We start from the raw sequence: 19,937 nt of genomic DNA, 5'->3' as shown, positions 1-19,937 counted from the left end.
AATCATGATATGACACATAGAATCATGTCCTTGACTATGTCATAGCAGATATATGCTTTCAAAGTTAATAATTGGATTTGCAAAAAATAGTGTTTATGTCATGCAGTATTGCAGTTATTATCTTATAAATACTATCCTGAAACAAATATAAAGTTTGATTCTGGGTACTGAACCCATATACAAGCTGATGTACTCATTACCTAATGCAATCATCAAGAGCTATTGGACCTTGATATAAAAGATAAGGTATGCCTTCTCAAGATGATAAAGAGGAATGTACTGAAAATACTTCTCTGCCTTACATTCAGACTTGATGCATACTTACCCTGTGCCGCTCTGTGGAGAGTTAGTTTCTCCTGATGCACCTCATGTTTTTTTGCTATCTTTCTGTAGCTGTTTAGTAGAGACAAGAAAAGAAAAAAATAATAAAACAATGAATAACTGTATTGGCTGGCTAATTAATGCCCTAATATAGACAGGTGATGTGTCAGTATACATACACAACTGAAGTGTGTTTGCAGTCTTAAACTCATCCTCCCACTGGCTCAGGAGCTCCTGTTTCTGCCTCTTCATGACACTGTAGTTCTGATGGCATTGCTCCACAGTGTGTGGGATGTCAGTTGTAGTGAAGACAGCCTTGACCAACTATTCAAAGCCTCAAACTTATACTGAGATACGGTATAATCCAACAAACCATCTTTGTGCAGTAAATGGACACATCCTTACCTTTGCCAGCCTAGAAATATCTTTCTGAATTGGTGCCCAGTTCAGATCTCATGTGTTACAGCTTGTACACAAAGACACACAACCTTACCAGCTGCATTTGCACAACTGAATGTACAGCAATTATCCAGCTGACACATGGCACCAATTATAGCAAAAAGAATGGAAGGTTTGAGACATGGTTGTGAGATTTGGCCACGTGCGATGCTCAGCTTATTGACACATCTTCTAGTGTTAATCACTGAAATGCTTTACAGTGTTTGTTATAATCACTGCTGGTTGGAGGAAAAATGGTATGACTTGTGATATATTGAGATGTTGGGACTTACACATTAGTAAGATTAAGTAGTACCACCTGAGAATTAAACCCATGGGAAAAATGATAAAATGTTAAACTTTGCTTATTAACTGTCAGTTCCAAAGGAGAACTTACTTTTTACCATCATGATTAGAGGTGTACTAATTTAAGAATGAACAGAAATATATGTGACTGTAGTCAGTCATGGGACTGCATTTCAATGTAAAATGCAGTATTTGTGCTTGTAAATACGTTTTAGATGCATGCAGTTGTATAACCTAATTAATACATGGTGGGTTATGTTAGATACATACTTCACAAGACCTACTGTCCTAAACACATACTTATATGTGATAATTCATAATAACTATAACAAACATATTGTGCACATTATACCTATGTAAGTGCATTCTAAATTAGAAATCATAATTGTCATGTTTAACATAATTTACATACATTACACCACCAGACTATACCACCATGCAAACAGTTGCATAGATGCAGCTACACTTTGTAGGAGGAAGTGCAGGGCAACACTCCAGAAGCAAACCTACATGGTGGAACCATAATATCAATGAACTTTATAATAAAAAGAAAAGGATTTTATCCAAAGTAAGAAGAGTAATTACCAGAATGTTAAAAGAGTCCTTGTCACTGAAATAAATAAACAAATCAGGAGCTTAATAAAATCCACCAAGTCCAAGTGTAAGGCTAAAATAGTTACCCAGGCCAAAAAGAATCACAGCGGATTTTTTAGTTATGTTCATAATCTCAAAAGCACAATGCAGCAATGCGCTGAGCTGATTGTGGATATGTTACCTACATTGATGTTGAAGATATAGTGAACCTGCTGTCTGATAAATTTAGCAATAACTTTACCCTTTTCTCCCTTCCATTTGTCCCTCAAGATATATCTGAAACTGGCATGCCTACAGCTCTCACACAAGACCAAGTCCTAAAAGTGCTATCAAAAGTTGGACTACTGCATCAATGGGCTCTGACAATATCCATGGATGCATCTTAAATAGCCTGAAGCACGATTTAGCAACACCTGTAACAACACTGTTCTATCATAGCTTCCATATAGGTTTTATACCAAGTGAATGGAGAACAGCTATGGTCATACCCAGGATAAGGGCAGACCTTCCACAGACCCCGGCAATTACAGACCCATAAGTCCGACCAGCCTGATATGCAAAACCGTGGAAAGACCTATTATAGAATTAATCAGTCAGGGCATGGGAACCCTCCAAACACTGGACCTATCTCAGTTTTGGATTCATCAAGGGAAGGTCAGGCTTACTCAATCTGGTGGATTTTTTTGAAAAGGTCACCAAAGCAATGGATGAAGCCAGAATGGTACACACTACATACCTCTGCCTGGCTAAAACTTTTGACACACTTCCCTACTCAGATATAGTAAAAAAGATAAATAAACCTGGAATAAACTAATTTGTCACCCACCGGATTGCCAACTGGCTCACAGATAGGACACAGATAATTAAAATAGAGGAAGTTACCTCCTCAAAGAGACCTGTCACTAGTGGAGTCTCCCAGAGTTCTGTATTGAGTCCTCTCCTTTTGGCATCTGCTTTTCTGAAGTAAAAGCCAATACCAAAGGGCTCTGGCTGACTTTAAGCTAGGAGCAGTCACTAGTTCATAGGTTTATAGGTTCATACTAGGCTATCTGCCCTAGGGCATTTACAAGCCTAGCCAGAGTGTGTTTGGCTTTCGCCACCCATTTTAAATGAATTTTGCTATGCCCTTTTTCGAGGTTAGTATACTGTGCCTCTGTCTAACAGTGACACAGAAGTGATACCCGGAGTAAATCAAATGGCTTAGTCATCTTGTAGGAAGGCTTGTCCCTAATAAATAACTGGTGTCAAAAATCTTGGACTGAAACTAAATGCCAAAAACGCTTATTGTATCATTTGGGAAGTTATCTACTCAGAGAACTACCACACTGACAACATGACGCTAAGAGATTACCCAGTTGTTCGAGATTTGGGAACTTATGAAGACAATGACCTAACTTTTGATCAACATGTGCCTATTGTTGTAAGAAAGTCCTTTTATATTCCACAGCTTATAAACAAAGGGATTGTGTCTGGCTTTAGGGATGTCATTGTCCCCCTTTATTCAGCCCTCATTAGGCCAGTCTTCGAATATAATGCCCCTTTTGGCATGCATCTGTCCAGACACATGCAACAACTTGTACGCCCAGAGAGATACCATATTTAAAGGATACAAGGCCTAAACCACGTCCTACATGGACAGACACAAAACTCTATCACTATACTTGATATCCTACAGACTGCTATCAAGGGACCTGTATCTGGCATAGAAAATGGTTTAATCTAGCTAAGGGCATTCCTGCAAAACTGATTTTTTTTGATTGGATAATTGGGCTGGTTTCTGTTTCTCTGCCCTTAATAGCCAGTGTTTTAAATTAAATATACTTGTTTGCTCAAGCTGTTCTAAGCTGTAGAGAGACTGGCCTACTGCCCTGCTTTTTGAAAAAGATAAGTGTTTATTTTCAATTGTCTTCTGCACTTCTGTTTAATACATATCTCTGTAATCTGCACAACTGTTTTTTCCCACCCACCCGTCCAGTTGTTGTGGTGGTCTTAAGTCTTGGTGGCTTTGAGTTGCCAACCACTGGTATACAGTTGATACTGGACACTCCCCCAAGTCACATTACATCAGCTCATTTTACTGTTTATAGTGAGAACTTAGTAAAGGCCCACCCCTTTAGCTTCTGAACCTTGAATTATCTCATTATCTTCTGTCTCTTCACTTTCTACTATAAAAAAGCTGTACTTACTTCGTTTTGCTGTTTGCCATATTTATTACTGCTTGTTAGCAGCCTCACTAAATTGATGACAGTGTTCTACTGAATCGCTGCTTTATTAGTGCTGTCTGTTACTTTTGTGATTTGTGAGCTGCAATTCATTACTAACTGCACTTTATTCCATTTCATTGCTGTTTAACTGCATTTGTTCATACTGTAAGTGTGATTCTTTTGACTATAAGTGATAAATCTGTGCTCCACTGTGAGTTTTTTCTTACTGAGTTCTTAACCTTAAAATTGAGTAGCATAGTCTCAATGCAGGTCTGCAGTATCCAGAGCTTCAGTTGCATGATTTTCATAAGTTCATAGATTAGTACTAAGCTAACTGCCCTTGCAAGCCATTTTAAGCCTAGCCAATTATCCCTTGTGAGACTCAAACCCTGCACCTTGTGTTTGTAAAGCAAACACCTTAACCATTAGGCCACCCTCCCAGCCCTTAAACTCTTTTTGAGGTATTCCAGCTATAAGTTAACTGTTTTTTTCTGAAAAAAAAAAAAAAGTTCTAAGCTTGTTTTCCACCTTTCCAGTTACTAGAGTAGCCCAGATACAGATTTGCTGCATCCAGGACTGTTTTGTAAGTTTCTGAGTTCCCTAGACCCTTCTGTGTTAGCGGGAAGAATTCCGGTTTATCAGTGGGAGTGGTAAGCACTAGGTAGCCTATCTACCACAAGAGGAGTGGTTTCTGGCTCTGAAATTGTAGTTTATTGGCTGTTTGGGCAGTTTTTTTTTTATCCCTTTCAACTTTCTCTTCTCTCTTGCACTTTAATTAGCTTATTCGCCTGCTCTTCATCAGGCTTTTTGTAGACATTATTGTAGCACACATAAGTGCTATCAGCACTAGAAGTCCTATAAGGAAACAGCTCCAGTACTTAGTAATGGTGACCATCCCTCCTGACATGTCTAAAAGTCAGTTTTCTGTGCTTTCTCCTATTAACCTGGTGAACCTGGGCATTCTGAGGCAGTGTAGCAACTGCCTCATGTCCACAGACAACCCTCTCCTCTTACCTCCCAACACTCAGACTTGTGAGAGATGCGCCTATATCTCCAAATTGGAAGCCATGCACTCTCCAGCCAAGACCGGAATAGCTAGACAAGAGGAGAAGGTCAATACCTGCACCACACCACATGGAACACATAGACCATCCAGGACACCCACCATCACAGCCCTCACATAAAAACACAAACCACACACCCACCTTTGTGGAGGCTCTCAATAGGAATCTGCCCAAACAGCAGAGACCTCCAAGGCAGAAATATACTTGACCACCACAACACAGCAAAAACCGCAAGACACCTAGCTCACCTACACAGTGTGCCCCTCAACCTAAGCCCCTAAGGCAAAACAGCTTGCCCAATACAATCATAGGTGACTTAATAGTGAGGTACACTGATGTCCCACTCACTAGGTTGAATAAGGGGAAGGTAACAGTCAGCTGTCTATCAGATGCCAGAATCTGACACATAACACACGCACTCAGGTCATTCCACAACAAGTACGACTCTGTCATTTCCCATGTGGGTGTGAATGACCTGAGATGCATCTCCCTGGACTATATGAAAAGAGACATGGTGGAGCTCTGGGATTATGTGGCCCAGGCAGGTATGACTCTAGCCCTGAGCAGCATCCTACCATTGCCCAGAATGATACCACAGTATAAACAGAAAATGATTGACTTCAACAATTGGCTAAATTTCTGGTGTCATTCTAAAGGGATCCAGTATCTGTCTGCTTGGGATGACATGATTGACAGACCTCGATGCTTTGCCAGAGATGGCCTGCATCTGTCAACCCTGGGTTTCCAGGTCCTGGCTAAGGCTCTTGCCATCCGTATAGTGCCTTTCTTAGGCGATGTTCCAAAGACTAAATTAACACCGTAACAGCTATAAATAAATACAATCTGAGGGTCATGCTGCTCAACACTAGAAGTCTAAATCTCAAGATGCACTCACTCGAAGAGCTCCTCAAAATGGAGAACATTGACATTTGTGCTGTAACAGAGACCTGGTTTAAATCAACAGAAAGCACCCCTGCGCAACCAGTTTATAACTCATTCCACACCTTTTGGCCCCAGAACATGGACCGAAGATGCAAAGGCGGTGGTGTCTCCATATTTGTAAAGGATATGTACACCTCCAGACTAGTAGCCCAGCATAACGCATCTGAGATACTCCAGGTACAACTAACATTGGGTAAGATGGCGATTCAGGCCGTAGCCTGCTATAGGTCCCCAACCATGTCCCATTACTCTCACTCCACATTCCTAAGCACCCTGGAAACTATTAAGATCCAACTCAACAAACTCATACTAGGTGACTTCAACTACTCCTCCATCAACTGGGAAAACTACTCATGCACCAATGCACTGGCCCAACGCTTCCTGGAATTCATCAGTTCCAATGCCCTGGACCAGCTTATTCTTACCTCCACTAGAGGAAGCAACATCCTTGACCTAGTTATTACTAACATGGGCAACCATTGCTCTACACCAATAGTCACTTCCTCCCTGGTTAGATCCGACCACAAACTAATCACCATGGAAATCCACATCTCACCCCTCCCCCCACAAAGCGCAAAGGTATCCACCATGAAAAACTTCTCCAAAGCTGGCTAACTTCATGCACTGTACGAACATGTATATAAATGCATGGAACTAGCCATACCCAACAGAAGCAAGATGCTCTCCTCCAAAAAAGGAAGCCAGTCTGGTGCTCTCATGCCATTAATAAACTCTACAACAGAAGGAAGAAACTGTTGCAGAAAAAGGTGGTCCATAGACTGGAAAAATTCCTTTATTAGCATCAACAATAAGTTGAAATCCCTCATCAAAACCTCCAAAGCCAGCTATGAAGGCAGAATTGTGTCAGACACTAAAAACAACCACAAAGCCTTCTATAGTTATATCAAGAATCTCCATGGCAATACCCAGATTTGCTCCGAGTTATTGCACAATGCTACCTCCTATACTGAGCCAACAGATATTGCCAACATACTGGTCAACGGTTTCAGTGCCAAATTTACCCCCCCCCCCAAAGGACTAATCTCAATACCGAAAGAATGCCAGGCACCCAACATTACTGCAGCACAGGTTAAAGCTGCATTGTCTAAGGCCAATAATACAGCTTCCATGGGACCCGACAATATCCTTGGCTGTGTTCTACATGAATTACAAAGTGAAGTGGCACCACATCTGTGTTCTCTGTTCACTTACAGCCTCACCTCAGGCTTTGTCCCTACCAAATGGCGCACTGATACAGTCACCCCTCTCCATAAAGGAGGAACGACTACAGACCCTGGAAATTATTGCCCCCATTAGCCTGATGAGTCTGATGTGTAAGGCTATGGAACACATCATCATGGACCTAATTAACAAGGATACAGAAAATCTCCAAACTCTAGATCCCACGCAATTTGGTTTTGTGAAAGGAAGATCATGCCTGCTCAACCTAGTTGACTTCTTTGAGTCAGTCACCAGAGTGGTCAATGAAGGTAAGGCAGTTCATACAGCCTACCTTGATCTGGCCAAGGCCTTTGATACCATTCCCCACTCAGGAATTATTGATAAACTCAGCAAACTAGGCATCAACCCCTATATCGTTAGGTGGGTTGCAAATTGGCTCACAGATAGAACCCACAGTGTGAAACTAGTGGACTCCAAGTCAGACTGCTGACCAGTCATGAGTGGAGTCCCACAGGGATCGGTCCTGGGTCCTCTCTTGTTTGGCATCTACTTCTCAGAAGTCCAGGCCAACACGGAGGGACTCTGGATGACCAAATTCACAGACCACTGCAAGTTGGGAGCCATTATTAACTCCTCAAGTGATGCAGACATCCTACAGAAAGGCCTCACTAAGACCAATGACTGGTGTTGAAACCATGGCCTTAAGCTTAATGCCAAAAGATGTGTCATCATTCCCTTTGGGAAAAACTCAGTTCCCACTAATTACCACACCGATGGGAGCCCACTGAACACTGAAGGCATTATAACAGATCTGGGGACACAGGTTGATAGCAACCTCTCCTTTGACCACCACATTGCCACTGTGGTCAGAAAATCCTTCTATGTGGCACATCTCATTACCAAGGGTTTTGCATCCAGGAAGAAAGATGTCATCATTTCTCTCTACTCTTCCCTCATTAGACCAATCATAGAGTATAATACCCCATTTGGCATGCACCTCACTAGACACCTGCAACAGCAAGAGAGGCCACAAAAGTACCTCACGAAGACGATCCTAGGCCTTAAACACATGTCCTACATGGACAGACTCAAAAAAACTCCAACTATTCTCTGTCTCATATCATCTGCTAAGAGGCAATCTCTGCTTGACTTACAAAGCCATGTCTGACCCAGCTCTGCCAGAAATGCTACATCTAAAGAAATCTCAATCCCTCTGAACCATGCGCTCCAGAGACCTCAACCTCATTACCACAATCAGCAGAACATGCTGGAGGAAAAAGTTCATAACCCAGAGACTACCCATGCTCTGGAATAGACTTCCCATACATGTCAAGCAGAGCACCTCACTAGCCGTCTTCAAGGGAAATCTTGATGAGTGGATGAGAAATAGAAAGTTCACCCTGGTATCACTCCAGTGGCTCTACTTGATAGAGGCTCTGGGAACTAACGTCTGGTGGCACAATGCCAGGGCACTTCTATGGGCTAGGCTTGTAAAGGCCCCAGGGCCATTAGCCTAGTACACACTTATGAACCTATGAACAAGGCATCTTCTGACTCATTACAGATGAATTTACTGCACATCAACAAGTCAAATGAAATACTTGGACTAGGGATCTAAACTTCTTCAGCAAAATCAACAGAATGATATGGAGGGACAGATATATCTTGCAAAGGATACCACTGCTGTAGAACAGACTCCCTATCCACATAAAACAAAGTTCATCCCTCTCCATGTTCAAGCGCAACTTAGATCTATGGATGGGAAACATAAAATTTACCCCAAGACTGCACCCTGTTCTACTAATGGACAAAACATCTCCTAAATGTTCTATCCTTTACATGGGTCCTCTCAAATTATCTATAGTAGGATTCTGGTTATTCTCATTAGGGATAATATATAATTATCAGCCATGGGATGGGTAAAGCCAATCTATAACTAAATGGGATGTTTTATTTTGCTCACAAAAGGGCAAATTGACTCTGCTTAAAAATGTTATAGTTATGATACTCATTTATATTTATTGCCACTTTCCTAATCAAAATGTTGTGACAAATGGCATTCTGACCCCCTCTGTAAAAGTATCTGCACACTGGATTTGAATATTACAGCACCTGTCGTCATTCTCTGATATCACTTACACATTCTGCCACAGGAAAAGTTACCTGACTTGTGCATTTTCTTCAATAAGTACTATCGAGTGCTGATGACCATACACTTGAACCAGGCTTGTTTGGTCTACAGAAGGAAGCCCAAATTAAAATTTTCACCTTTTTCCTTAGGAAATAAACCATGTTTGAGAGCTGCCTATTGGAGTACAAATGCCAATATCAGAGCTTTGGCCGGCTAACATCTACCTGAAATCAGCTGGATGTATAAGTGAATTTAAGTACACTTTTATCTGCTCTTTTACATATAGTACTGTATTTAATTTATTTATTTGTGTTTTTCACTGAATATTAACTCAACTGAAGTTGTGGCTGTCTCTCTACAGTTAGTTCTCCACCCACCATCCCTGTTCTTGTTTTGGTGTTAATGTTGGTGGCTTTAAAATTGTCTGCCCCTCTTGTAGATTTGTATTTGGATACTCCTTCTGGGCCCATCTTATTTGCTCACTCAACTGAGTGCAGTGAGATCATAGTCTGATTTCAGGCACTCCTACTGTGTACAAAGAGAGCATTTGGGAAGGACAACCCCTGTAGCATCTTAATCCTGCCCTGTTCCCTCCCTCAAAAAAAAAAAAAAACTATATATATATATATATATATATATATATATATATATATATATATATATATATATATATATATATATATATATTATTCAGCTGCTCTTACTGCAACTGTCTTAGTTGTTCTTCTGCGTGCTATCTGTTCAGTGTCTCTTACTCTGCACTTATTACTGCTTGTTAGTACCTTCTAATTTACTGCCTTCTGCACTTGTTTTTAGTCATTTGTTAATTTAATTGCATTTATTTGAACTGTATTTGCCATAGTGTTACTACACCCTCGGGTGTGCTGGCCTGCACTACAAATTTAATTGTATTTACTGCTGTTTTAGCTGCTTTTCTGAAAAAAAAAATTCTAAGCTTGTTTCCTGCCTTTCCTGTAACTACTCTAGTCCAGGTACAGATTTGCTGTATCCAGGACTCTTTGTAAGCTTCTGAGTCCCCCAAGCTTTTCTGTGTTGGAGAGAAGTCTTCTAGCTTATCAGTGGGAGTGGTAAGCATTAGGTAGCCTATCTACCACAAGAGGAGTGGTTCCTGGCCCAGAAATTGTAACTATTGGCCGTTTGGGCAGTTTTTTTTTCATCTCTTTCAATGTTCTGGTTTAAAAGCCGCACTTGCGCTTGTTTCCCACCTTTCCTGTAACAAGCCTAGTCCAGATACAGAGTCGCTGTATCCAGGACTGTTGGTAAGCTTCTGAGCCCCGCAAGCCTTTCTGTGTTGGAAGAAAGCCTTCTAGCTTATCAATGGGAGTGGTAAGCACTAGGTAGCCTGTCTACCATGAGAGGAGAGGTTCTTGGCCCAGAAATTGTAGTTTATTGACCATTTAGACAGTTTGTCCATCTCTTTTTCCTTAAAAGACCAAAGACCACATCTGCATTTGTTCTTTCCTGTAACTAACCTACCAGAGCACTTTAGAAGCCTTAAAACTGATACAACATTCTAGCTTAGAAGAAGAGAGACTGATTGATGATTTAATCAGTTTGTTGTACTTTTCTTCTTGTACTTAACTGTTTTCTGCCTAAACACAGATTTTCCAGTGTTTATTGTGATTACTCAAACCTCAATTACAAAGCAGCACTTGCTCAAGCACTTGCTCCAGCACTAACTAATATACCCCTGACACTTGATGCCTGACAGCAGCAGGGGCAAGGGCTTCACCTTCACCCAACCAACAAGCAGACCAAGCAGCTTACCCTTTACTATTCAGAGGAAGGGCAACTTCAGGTACACTCTCCAGTCAGTCCAGCTGGTGAATCTGGGTATCCAAGAGCAACTGCCAACTGTACCATGTACACAGAGACAACCCTCCTCCTACTACAAAACACTAACATATATGATGAGATGATTATACAGCCAAACTGAAGCTAAGCTGTCTCCACCCAAGACTAGAACAGACAGTCAAGGAGAGGTTAACTAACACTTGCACCACACCTCCCACACACAGACCTACTAAACAAAACCAAAAAATACACATAAATACACAAAATCATGTGCTCGAGGCTCTAAATAAAAACTGCAAAGCATCAGAGACTCCAAAGCAGTGAAATAACATACTAACACATTAGTAATAGGTGACTCTATAGTTAGGCACACTGATCCCCCTCATTAGGCTTGACAAGCAGAAGATGACTCTGTGTGTTCATGTTGGTGTGAATGACCTGAGATGTATACCTCCTGCACGTAGCATCCAATCACTGGAATACCTAAGTATAAAGAAAGAATAAATCGATCAATAAGCTTCTGTAACAATTGGCTTGGTCAAGGGTGTCGATCCAGTGTCAGCCTGGGGATGACTGATGACATGACACATTGCAGATTTATGAGATGGCTTGCACCTGTCACCCTAGGCTTTTTTGAACTTGGGCTGCCCTGCCCCCATAGTACCTTTTTTTTTTTAGGCAAGGTCAAAGTCACCCCCACCCATAAATAAACAGCACAACAAACAAAAGGTTATGGGTTATAAGCCTCAGGAGTTTAAAGTTTAAATGCCAGGCCGAAGCACAAGCAGTATCCAGACATGGAGAACATGTGCAATGTGCAAAACCTGGTTCAAACCTCCAGAGAGAACCAGAACCCCACTGGGCTGCAACTCATACCACACACATTTTTATCCACAGAACACACGGAAAAAAAAAAAGGAGGGGTGTATCCATATTCATCAAGGATACCTACACCTCCAGGTTAGTGGTGCAGCATGATACCTCTGAAATCATCCATGACAGCATGGGAGGACCAGATGGTGTCCCAGGCTGCATTGCACGAACTACCAAATTACCTAACCCCCCTACTAAAACATGCTGTTCAACCTCTGCCTCTTGGGTGTTGGCTCTGCTTTTGGTTTGGAGTACTGACACTGTTGAGTCCATTTAGAGGATTTTTTATACCCTTCCATTTTTGGTGGACCAACCTGGATTATGAGTTCGGATTAGTATTTGTATATATCTGTGGTTTTCCTGCTATTGCTTTTGGATACCAGATGATTTCTTGGATTGTGGACTAATATTCACTTTCAGTCCGATGGTCGTGTTCTCGGAAGGCCTGCAGGGTTGATTCCTGTGCATTTTATTTGGTTTTCTTTTCCTGGATGACCGTATGCTCTGTTTGTGGATTCTAAGGTACTGTGTCGGCTTTGCAATTTTTATTTAACAAAACAGTCGAACGGGACCAATTGACTATTGTTCAGGGCAGTTGGTGGTGACATCATTGTTTTTTTGACTGTGTTATTTTACAACACGGATGACAATTATTCGGGCTCTGGTCTGAGTTAGAGGAATGCCAACTTACATTTCGAGGGCCTACAGTGTCTAGTGGACAATAATTTATATATTTAATAACTCCTACATAATACATCCTGGACTTGATGTGGTTATAGTTATATTTATGTACTAACAGTTTGTTAACCAGGAAATAGCACCTAGAGGCCTTAGAGTTCATCTTCAACCATTAGTTGGTAGATCGGAAGATAGACTAACTAAGGAGTGGAACTCAGCTCTACAACAGGCTTCTATGATGTTTGTCAACATTCTAACATCCTATTATGAAAAGATGGTGGATATCAATCTAACTGAGGTGAAAGCCCTATGTGAGGATTGTAAAAAATATGAGTCCCTACCATTGTATGCAGTTTCTGTGAATAAGCTATCGAAAGAGTTGGCTACCTATGAAAAACAGACCCGTGATAGGAAGATTAAAAAATGTAATAGAGACATCATGGATTATCAAAGGGGTCGTCCTTTTGATTTTTCAAGAACGGTAAGATTCTCAGATACCAGTAGAGTTGTTACTAATAACACATCCAGAAAGAGACCTAGATCCATCCTAAAAGAATGGACAATTCTTACTTAAGTACATCAGGGGAGGAATCCTCCTTTACGGACAACAACAGTATCAGTACCAGGGAATCACCTAGCCATAAAAAATCTAATGCACCACACCCTTTAGATGTGGATGGAAGTGGTGGGGGGGGCCGCAAACACAAACATGGGGATAAGAATAAACTCAGTGGAAGGCTTGTTACAGACACTTCTGAAATAACTTATAATGCTGGTCAGAATGTGCTTAATCTATCTGATGTAATACTTACCAATGAACAAACTCAATTACTGAATAAAGGCCTTGGATTTGTACCTGGATTATTTGCTGATGAATACAATATAGTTACTGATGTTTTGTCTTTTTGTCGTAGACTTAATCTCAAACTATTTTTTTCAGACAACAACTCTCAAAGATCTGAAGAATTCAGGTTTCACAAATTCGAATTTCAACCACCCATGAACAAGCATGTTTCTATATTTCTACAAATGGTTCTTAGAGACCTACACTTTCCACATAGGGAATCATGCATTCTGGGTCAGAACCTTTCATCTTCTGAAATGGCTGCATTAGAACAACTTAGAAACAACCACAACATAGTCATCTTACCAGCTGATAAAGGAGGGGCTGTGGTTGTCATGAATATGGGATATTACCTAAATGAGGGCAGGGGACAATTAACAAACACCATAGACCCCACTCCTGTATTTAAGAAGGAGATTGACACTTTTCTAAGCCAAGCAGCAGAGGAAGGCATTATTGACAGTGGCCTCTAAATCATCTCACTGTTACTGATCCGCAGAAACAAATACTTTATTTACTTCCAAAAATTCATAAATCACTTTTTCAGCCTCCAGGTAGACCCATTGTGTTGGGTATAGGCTCTTTGACCAAACCTTTGTCAGCATTTCTAACTAAGTGGTGCTGTGGTAGCATTGTCGCCTCACAGCAAGATGTTGTCCCGTTTGATTCTCAGCTAGAGCGTCTTCTGTGTGGAGGCATGCGTGAATGGGCGTGCCTTTGTTGAAGGTTGTGCATCAGGGCTGGTAACTCGGCACGTAAAAATCCACTACAAACATTAGCGGACCGGAGTTCCCTCTGCGGCGACCTCTAACCGGGATAAGCCGAAAGACACAACAACAACAACAACTGACCTTGGTCAGAGCTAGGATTCAAGACACAACACAATTTCTTTAAATAATATCTAACACCCAATTGGAACCAGGTTGGCTAATGTACACCCTGGATGTAAAGGCATTATATACGAGTATTCCCCATTGGGCTGGCTTACAAGCTCTATATTATTGGTTGGAACATGCTGCCTTATACCCCCCTGGATTTAACACGCTATTGGTATGCATGGCAGAGCATGTTTTGAATAAAAATGTCTTTTACTTCCAGGGTGAATGCTACTGGCAATTGCAGGGCACTGCCATGGGAGCTTCCTTTTCTCCCATATATACGGACCTTTTTATGGCCTATTTTAAGGAATGCATGATCTATGATCCCCTTCACAACCTTTATCAAGTTGAAATAGGTATTTGGATGATGGCTGGATGGTGTGGCGGGCAGATGAGGCATATTTGCAGGAATTTCTGGAATATCTTAATGATAATTTGTGGGTTATCGAGTTTACTTTAACATCACATTATGACACCATTCGTTTTTTGGATGTCACAGTTTATAGGAATGAGGATCATACTCTCAGTACTAAGACCTTTAGAAAATATCCGCAGTACAATACCCTGCTCCATGCATCTAGTATGCACCCCCGCCACACCATCCGCAACATCCCCAAGTCACAATTCATGTGTATTAAAAGAATCAGTTCATCTGAACAGGATTTGAACAAGCCAGACTAGACTTGTATAAAAGGTTTTTGAATAGGGGATACAGGGAATCAGATATTGCTAAAGCTAGTGAATGGAGTATTGCTCAGGATAGAAGCACATTGTTGGAGTACAAAAAACGTGGGACCACACAAGAAAGTCCAACTCTTAGGTATGTGACTACTTATGGACGTAACCATAATGTTATCAGGGATGTATTAGATACTCATTGGAATATACTTCTGACCAATGATGAACTTAGGAAATATTTAGGTCCCAGGTGCCAATTCTCCTATAGACGTGGAAAAACCTTGCATGCTCTTTTTTTGCACTTTAAGCATGAGGAGAGTGGGGGAGCAGTATATCAACAAATGACCATGCCTGGGGATAAACTATTGGGCATGTTCCCATGTGGACACTGTGGGTCATGCCAATTTGTGAGCAAATTGAAACAATTCACCAGTGCTAACACTAGCAGAGTATATTATTTATGGGTTTTTGGAAATTGTGGTAGCAGTTGGATAGTCTATTTAGCCACATGCAAATGCTCAGCTTTTTATGTTGGCCAAACCTCCCATTCACTGAGAATCAGGATGTTGGAACACAGAAGTGATATCCGTAACAAAAGAGAAACTAATGTTCTATATAGACACACCATTAAACATGCCAATGCTAAGTTCAGGTTTATGGTTATTGATAAAATAATAGGGGACAGAAGTAACCAACAGGGTTGGCACACAATTCTTAACCATAAAGAAAAATATTGGATCATTAACCTAGGAGCATTATTTTCCCCAGGACTTAATGACCATCTTTGAAGGACTTTACGCATGTATATGCCCATTTTGTTGACTCTTATATTTGTGTGTAGTATTTGACATATACATTATATATGGTTTATATATAATGTATTCATATACTTTTGTTTGGTTTATATTATTTCTGTTATTGTACTCATGCATAAATAGATGTATATAAGTGCATGCTTTCTTGAGGCATATGCAGGACACCACAGTTGGTTATACTTCTTTTTTGCTTGTTGTTAGATATATCAAAACATTCTATTGAACACATTTTGTATTGACTGCATGTTTATGTACTTATATATGTGTATATATATATATATATATATATATATATATATATATATATATATATATATATATATATATATATATATATATATTCATACATATGTATTTTTATATATAGGTGGACTACCATTTGTATTAATAATGTTTTCATATGTATTTTTTACACATGAATAATTATCAATATCTAAATGTGATTTTGGTATATAGTTCCTTTTGCATTGTAAACTTCTTTTAGTTTTTTTCTTTTGGGCTGAACCATGTTTTCCATTGGTTGGGGGTGGGTATATATAGCCTAATCAGCAATATGTTTGTGATTTTTGTTTCACTGAGGAAGGCTGGGTAGCCGAAACTGGTCTGAATAAAGGAATCTTCTAGTTTACTTTATCGACAGTCTTATGTACTCTTTATGCTGGCCTTTGATGTTTTGACTGCAAGGCTATGGAGCGCATCATCATGGAACTCATTAGCAAAGACATTGGGAACCTCCAAACACTTGACCCGACCCAGTTCAGTTTTGTTAAGGGCAGATCATGCCTACTAAACCTGGTTGACTTCTTCGAGACAGTCACCAAGGCCATAGAAGAGGGAAAGGTGGTTCACACAGCCTACCTTGACCTCTCCAAGGCTTTCAACACCATTCCCCACTTGGGTATTACAGAAAAACTCACCAGCTTGAACATAAACCCCTACATCACGAGATGGGTTGCCAACTGGCTTACAGACAGAACTCACACGGTAAGAATAGCAGGCTCCAGGTCTGACTCTAAACTAGTCACAAGTGGTGTCCCGGAAGGCTCGGTCCTGGGACCCCTACTGTTCGGCATATACTTCTTAGAAGTACAGGCAAACACAGGAGGACTATGGCTAACCAAGTTCGCTGATGACTGCAAACTGGGAGCCATAATTGACTCTCTGGCTGACATGGACATCCTCCGAAAGGGCCTTACTGAGACGGACACCTGTTGTCAAAGTCATGGCCTCAAGCTAAATGCCAAAAAATGCATAGTCATCCCATTTGGGAAAAACAAAACACCCACGAATTACCAAATAGGTGGCAGCCCCCTTAATACATGAAGAGGTAATAAGAGATCTGGGGACCCAGGTAGATAGTAATCTCTCCTTTGACAATCATATTGCCAAAGTAGTTAGAAAACCCTTCTATGTGGCTCATCTGATTACTAAAGGGTTCGCATCAAGAAATAAAGAGGTTATAGTGCCCCTCTACTCATCACTCATTAGACCCATCATAGAGTACAATGCCCTATTTGGGATGTACCTCACAAGACACTTCCAACAGCTGGAAAGACCACAAAAGTACCTCACCAAGAGGATTAATGGCCTCAAACTTATGTCCTATGCAGCCCGACTGAAAAAACTCCGGCTGTACTCAGTGGAATATTGCTTACTCAGAGGTGATCTCTGCCTGACTTACAAAGCCATGTCCAACTAAGAAATGATGGACATGCTCCACCTAAAGAAATCCAAGTCACTGTGAGCCACATGCTCTAGTGAGCTAAACCTCACCACAACAATAAATAGAACATGCTGGAGGGATAGAGTCTTGTCACAGAGACTCCCCATGCTTTGGAACAAAATTCCAAATTACATCAGGCAGAGCCCCTCACTAACACTCTTGAAGAGAAACCTTGACGAGTGGATGGGTAACAGAAAATACACCCCTGGGATCACTTCATTGGCTCTGCTTGACAGAAGATCAGTTAATTAATCAATGGGGTGGTGAAAGCCGACACACTCTGGCTAGGCTTATAAATGCCCTCAGGCAGATAGCCTAGTACCTACCTATGAACCTATGAACCTATAAAAAAGGAAAACATTACATTGTACTGCAGAGTAACACATTTAATGGATATATGCAACAAGGAATGCAGATGTTATAGCATTAGCATGACACATTCATCATTTTCACATCTGCTTGCAATATCACAAGAAGCATTTAGTTTACACATCAACAGGATTTCATGTAATGGCAGTTGTTCCAAAAGGGGACACACAGAGAATGACAGGAGACTATTCTTGCCACAGTATGTACAATTACTCATGACATCAAAGCTTACAATATATTGTATATCTGTCATGATGAAAACTTGTGAGATACAGGTAAGTTCTCCAGCATATATGAGACATATGTCCTCATTACTCATATTACTACTTTTGTGTTAGCACACCCTTCAACATGTCATATGTCACAATATTCATACCACATATTGTTATTAATAATGAGCAGAGGTGAGTTTACAACAATTCATGGGGACTACAAGTAAGATTTGTATCATGTATCACAGACTTTAGCTTCATTTATATTCTGAATCCAGTCATAAAAAATATCTGTAAATTGGATTTCAGCCATGCATTATGTGGCCTGTTTCAATAAGCTCACGTCACTTACACCTTGTACCACAGAGATAGTTAGCTAACAAGTGGAATTTATTCATTGAATACTATCAAAAGTGCTGATGGCAGTGCACTGGGGCAAGCCTCATTTGCATTAGAGATGGTGTCACAAATTAAATTTTCCACATTTTTTCCATAGGAAGTGAACCCTTGTTCACTGCTAGGGACCACTGCCAATCAAGTATATGCAATGCCAAACTGTGTGCAATGATGAAGAGAAAAAAAAAACTTGAATAGATGAAACGCTATGAAACAAGTAGTTAAGTGTATAGTTCTGATATTTCCTCAACTTCGTTGTCTAGCAACATGAATATATGCTCCTAAAACATCAGTATGTTCACAGAAACAATACCTTCTCTGGATTTAAACCCTATGATACCAAGGCATTCACAACACACACAAGATTATTTTCAATATTTGCCACAGACACATACATATACTGTGAAGAAAAAAAGTAAGTTATGCATTCTCAAGTGTGCAACAGAAACAAATACTGAAAGCTGTCATTTGTAATTTGCAGTTAGATGTGTGGATAGTTAGGATATTGGCAGCATTTCAACAAATCTTTCTTCACACAACATAAACTAAAAATGATCAACACGGCAGCTCTTTCTTCTGTTTATTTTGTGTGTATCATTCCCTTTTATCTATTCTTCTCTAACAAGACTGTTATGTGATTTGACTTGCTTTTGATATCTTTTTTAATGAGTGCTGTACTTTCTCAGAACTGCAGACAAATTTTGCTCAGAGGCACAAAGTTTGGTCATATATAATTCATAGAATGCTAGGAATGTTGCTCTCCTAAGTCATTCAATGTACTACCAGACTTTCTTGTGAGACTCTTCTCCCTGACACACCCTCAGTAAGTGTACATCACAGAGGACTAACTGTGAAACCCTGGTTGTTCCTGCAGTCAGACAAATCATTCACACTTACAAGCCCTTATCAAGTAAGACCTCTCAGTGCTTGTCCTTGCACTGATTGGGTGTGTGCATTAATCATGTAGGTCCTTACTCCAAGTTTACCTGCCCAACACTTAGTGCAGATTGTGAAATTCACTAATACTAATGAGTTCACACCTAATGTGCATATTCACAGTGCTGAGATGGCTGAATCTGCACTATACAAAGGTAATTGGGTAGTTAGGGAACTTGCATCATAGTAAGGGAGAACTCAGTTCTGCTGTTTGCTTTACAGATTTGTTTCTAGTTTAACAACTGAATGGCTGCAAAGGTATATTGTTGTTTATTACAAAGTGATGTAATTTTAACCTTACTGAGAGACTGGATTTCGCAATACACCTATTGGTTTATTGTCAACATTTTTGTCGCTAGCTGTTGGCATATTCATATATATCACTTTTCTCTTGACCATTAAAAATGTTTCTAAAGAATATTACCTGATATTTAATGGATCGTTTAATCTGGGAAGCTGGCCAGTTAGTGCAGAAGAGAGTTGTAGTACTTATTAGCAAGATCTGTGGTTTTGGCATTATAGCAGACAAAAGTATGTT

Source organism: Protopterus annectens, chromosome 2.part2 (assembly GCF_019279795.1).
Source record: "Protopterus annectens isolate FY-2018-M chromosome 2.part2, PAN1.0, whole genome shotgun sequence".
Classification (NCBI taxonomy): domain Eukaryota; kingdom Metazoa; phylum Chordata; order Ceratodontiformes; family Protopteridae; genus Protopterus; species Protopterus annectens.
This window is presented reverse-complemented; position numbering follows the sequence as displayed.